Source organism: Triticum urartu, chromosome 2A (genome assembly GCF_056163025.1).
Source record: "Triticum urartu cultivar PI428250 chromosome 2A, HENAU_Tu73, whole genome shotgun sequence".
Lineage (NCBI taxonomy): Eukaryota > Viridiplantae > Streptophyta > Magnoliopsida > Poales > Poaceae > Triticum > Triticum urartu.
The window spans coordinates 293519354-293524422 of NC_141874.1; the positions used below are offsets into that span (position 1 = coordinate 293519354).

The 5069-nt window shown below is 42.9% G+C and overlaps 1 long non-coding RNA gene across 2 annotated transcripts; it reads right to left on the reverse strand.

Annotated features, from left to right (window-relative positions):
• Positions 1-463: 463 nt before the first annotated feature.
• LOC147984871 (uncharacterized) lies at positions 464-4841 on the reverse strand. Of its 2 annotated transcripts, XR_015615078.1 has the most exons (6): positions 4573-4838; positions 3168-3264; positions 2570-3061; positions 2333-2443; positions 979-1666; positions 467-847 (listed from the first exon to the last, which is right to left on the reverse strand). It is a non-coding gene; the product is annotated as an uncharacterized LOC147984871 (long non-coding RNA). The 2 variants fall into 2 exon arrangements; XR_015615077.1 differs by having other exon boundaries at positions 464-847; positions 979-2443; positions 4573-4841.
• Between the last annotated feature and the right edge of the window lie 228 nt (positions 4842-5069).

Here is a 5069-nt window from a genome sequence, read left to right on the forward strand (position 1 = left end):
CTTAATTAAAAATGAATCAACTGAGTGTGTTACCGTGATGGCCTCTTCTCGGCGGAGTCCGGGAAGTGGACACGGTGTTGGAGTAATGTTTGCGCAGGTTGTTCTCTAGTTTTCTCGCTCGCGCTTTGCCTCCTCTTCTCGCTCTCTTTTGCGAATAAGTTAGCCACCATATATGCTAGTCACTTGCTGCAGCTCCACCTATATTTACCTTGCCTTACCTATAAGCTTAAATAGTCTTGATCGCGAGGGTGCGAGATTGTTGAGTCCTTGTGGCTCACAGATTACTATTACACCAGATGCAGGGCCTGATGATTCTGCTCCAGGAGACGCGTACGAGCTCAAGTGGGAGTTCGACGAAGACTCTCAACGTTACTATGTTTCCTTTCCCGATGATCAGTAGTGGTGCCCAGTTGGGGGTGAACAGGACCGTTGTCGCATGTTGGGTTATCTTTTATTTTGGCATCGTAGTCGGGCCATGAGTGTTTGGATGATGTAATGTTATTTATGTCCTTGATTGACGTGGCGAGTGTAAGCCAACTATGTTATCTCCCCTTTATTATTTATATTACATGGGATGTTGTGAAGATTGCCTAACTTGTGACATATGCCTTCAATGCGATTATGTCTCTAAGTCATGCCTCGACACGTGGGAGCTATAGTCGCATCGAGGGTGTTACAGATGGCAAGTTGGACGATGTGTGTGTTCTCCGACAAAAGATGTGAACTGCCTTGCAACCACGTCACTATCAGAACCATTCAATGTTGTCCAACCCTCGACCAACTTCCGGAGCAAGCCAGTCATGCCAGAAGCAAACTTCCCAACTAGGTGCTCAATAGGTGCCTTGGCCTAATCAGAAAACAAAAGTAACAAATTTCAAACAAATTAGAATGTGTGCATCAGAAAGAGGGCAAAAAACCCGTAAAAGAAGTCAAATGCAAGAAAAGATCAATAAAAAAATAAAAAATATGCTTGATTACCTCAGCGGGACATGATGGAGCTGAATGCACATCCATCCACTTTCGAAATTTTGTGGCCCAGCAAACACACTATAGTCAATGTCATTCTTGGCCATCAGTTGAAATATAGAAAAACAATAGAGGTCAAAAGAGAAGAAACAATTACTATGGTCATGGATTGCAAGGAAAAAAGAATTCGAGGGGGAACAGCAGAGTTGCCATATGGAGTCAACCATAGTTGCCATGTGCAGACAACCATGGTTGCCAGAGTTCTCTATAGTTTGTTAGCCGTAATGAGTGCATTGAGGTGGGTAAATGGAATGCCAAAACAAAGTTTAGTGCATAGATTGGAATATGGATGCCATGTAAAAGGGTTGTGCATTGGCCACGCGGAACCGAGCGTATTTGCCATGTTGTATACGCTATATATTCCCCTCTTTAAAAAGAAAAAACTTTGAACAACCAATATGGATCAGTTTTGGTTTTTACATATTCTTTCCAACAGTGAACTTCAAAAATGTTGTGCAAGAAAGAAGATAAAAGTAACATACAGTTTGCCATATTTTGTATCAGATATCTTGTCTACGACAAGCACAACCTTGACAACATCATAACTCCAGGCAGAGATAGCAAACTTATGTGGAGGCAGCGGACCTCCTATATCAGTAAAATTGATAGTAGACAAATCAAGATGGTAGACGTACATGAGCTGGTTTACACAAAAAAGGGAGTAACTAAATCAGAATATGTCAGTGATCAGTATTGCGCAAATAAAAAACAGATAAAAATGCGGGGAAAGGAAAAAAGTAACTACAGTTTAAGCATCGTTGGAAATACAGTCTCCCTTAAGTCAAAAGTTCAAAAATAGGAGAACGATTTGCCATGGACATGGACGTATGTTTTCTATGTATCACTAATTAAAACGAACGGAAAAAATAGTGGAAGTGAACACTATGTGTTTTGTAGAATATGTAGTTGCCATGTAGAAATCAACTATAGTTGCCATGTATCAATAACTTCACTTTGACATGTAAAAACACAAAAAATAAAAGTTGTCGTACACAATCAACTATGGTTGCCATCAAAAAGCAAACTAGTTAAAAGCTATGTCAAGCTAGAGTTGACAGAGTATGGCCAAACAGAGATGCCATGTGGAAAAACAATTTGGTTGTCACTTATGAACAACTATAAAAAAATTGTCAACTATGTTCAAGTACACCCCTAAATTTATTCAATTCCTAAACAGGCACCCAAAAAAGATTACATTTCAAATTTGAAAAATACCATACACAAATAAAAGAGTGACATCATGTGTAATGTGATTGAGGAACAAATGAACCGTGGTAAGAGCATTTGCAAAATAGTAAAAAAGTACCATTAGGTGCAGATGGCAGCCCTTCTGGTATATCTTATTTGAGAATGCATCATGCAGGAAGTCAGCAATGAATTTACACCAATTCATGTTTTTAACATCTTTTAGTTTTGCCTGCACAAGATTTGAAAACAAAGACAACACGTCGACTGTCAATAAAACGTCAACTGGCAGTGACTAGCTTCTACATGCATCAAAAATAGAAGATTGTACGAAAAAGAATAAACAGAGAGCATTCACCAGGATAGGGGAGCACTTGTTACTTGGGCACATCAATGTGGTAGGCGGAAAGACAGATGAGATCAAGTACATCAACAACTTCTTCTTAAATACCTCGCCATGGGTTGTCATGCCCTCCAGCGAAGTTGCCAGCACTGTCGTATTAGGCATGGATGCCATTCCAGGAAACAAACGCGGGAACAAGACTTCCTAAATCTCATTCTTCACCTCATACTGAACTTTGATTTCTCCACGGGGGACACCCAAAGTGCAGAATATAGATTCCTCGTCCAAAGGGAGTCTTCCACGTCCCGGAATGACGAATTCCCTATAAGGAGGGTCATATATCTCACTGTGCCAATCACACACAGGGTTCATTAGATTTGGGCATCGAATATCCATCAATGCCTGCATCCCCATCTCACCGGCAGCTCCCTTCTGGTCATCAGTAAAACCCTTGGTCAATATAGTCAAGCGTTCTTGCGAAGCACTATTGTGCTGACGTTTCTTCTTCTATAGAACACGAAAGGGTCATTGTTGCCATGTTCAATATACTAAAAATTACTGCTGACGGATGAATGCAAACTCTATATCATAATAAAACAGGGGGGGAAATGACCTCGTCACCGTCTTTCATATGACCGGGCGCATGATTCTGTGGCGGTACCTCCATGAAGTCGTCATCATCGTCTTGCTGGTCACCACGGACCATGATGCTATGGTAAGAACAAAAACGCATGAGTACAAATGAAAACACAGTCGACAGATGCAAAAAAGATGCACGAAGTAACGAGGCAGTGGATATCATCGACAACATATGAAAACTGCCATGTTTACCCTAGAACAATGCATATGTCAAGTAATAAGAGGGAGTTGCCACCTGCAATCTAAAAAATGCATGCCATATGCTCCTAAGCAAAACTAAGCAGTTGACAAAAAGTACTAAAAGAAATAGGCATGGCAAAATAATGCCATGTTGTGTAGATGTAGTTGCCACCTCCTTGAGAGCAATTTAGCAAACTTGAGACCCGGATGGCCGCATAAAAAAGCTAACCGATAAATTTGGGTTCAATAAGAAGTTGCCCCATGTACTAAAAAGATTAAGGTTGCCATATGTGCACAAAACAACATGCCAACTAAAGTCTCAGTGTGTGAAAGCAGGTAGTTACCGTCTGCTAAACATGCACAGTAGGCAAAAAATGACCACTGAAACAAGTGCAAAAACATGGCAACTGGCAGATTTGCTTGAAAAAAGCCAGTTGCCATATAGTAGATTCAAGTTGCCATGTTAGCAGTAAATAATGTGGCAACTAAGTTAGTATCGTGGAACACCCAACTGCAATTATCCAACATAGAACATGGCAATTGACAGATTGGATTCACAAAAGGCAGTTGCCATCTACTAGATTCAAGTTTCCATGTTAGCAGAAAACAGTGTGGCAACTAAGTCAGTACATGGAACACCCCAACTGCCATTATCCTACATAGAACATGGCAACTGCCAGATTTGATTCAAAAAATTAGTTGCCATCTAGTATGAAAGTTGTAGATAAACCAGTGGATTCAACTTGCCATGTTTGCACAGAACATAATAGCAATTAAACTAGTGCATCCAACTTACAATAGCATACAAATTGAAATGCAGCTAACTAGATCTAGGGTTCATACCCAACTATCACGCCGGGAGTTCGATTACAACATCACCCCTAAAAACAGTGAGAATCATGGACTATGAGACCATCAAAACTAACAGAAAATAGTAGAAATCGCTGCATCATAGGGACATATAATCCGTGAAAAACAGAGCGATAGGTGCGGAACAGGCGAGCCTCGCCGGCTTGACTACCACGGCGATGGCAACGGAACTACGTAATGCCGACCTAATGGCACGCATGTGACTCCCCCGCCGATGGGAACACACGAGCGCCGTGAAAAATCTGCCTGAATCTCGAAAGGATCCGAGCAGGATGTCAACCGAGAGGAGGGGAGGCAGATTGGACCAGTAGAAAGCTTCGAAGCCTTACCTCCGCGCGGTGGCTGCTCCGGCGACGACGCTCCGGTTCCGTGAACACCAGCGATGGCCACGAAGAGCCGTGACTCTTCCGCCGCCGCCCCCTCTTGACTGCTCCTCCTAGAACTTGCGTCGCTTTCGAATGGGAATGCTGGTGTGGTTGAAATGGGAAATAAAGAAGGGCAGGGTGGGGGGACTGCAACACCGGGAGGGGAAAAGAGCAGACGTGAGAGATGATGAATAGGAGACGTGCGCGGCGTGCGGGCACGAAGGCAGTTCCACCACACGTCCGACTCGCAACCACGACCTCTCCATGCGAGAAACCGGCGTCCGGGCGAACTGTCAAAAGCCCACACACCAGCCCTGTCCTACGTGGCATGCAAAATCTGCCTCAATGCGTCAAGATTCATGCAAACTCGACTGGACTGTGATCCACGCGTGTGGGTGAGTTGCAAAACACCCACACATGTGAGTGTTATCATTTGGGTTTTTAAGGATTTTTTTGTCCGC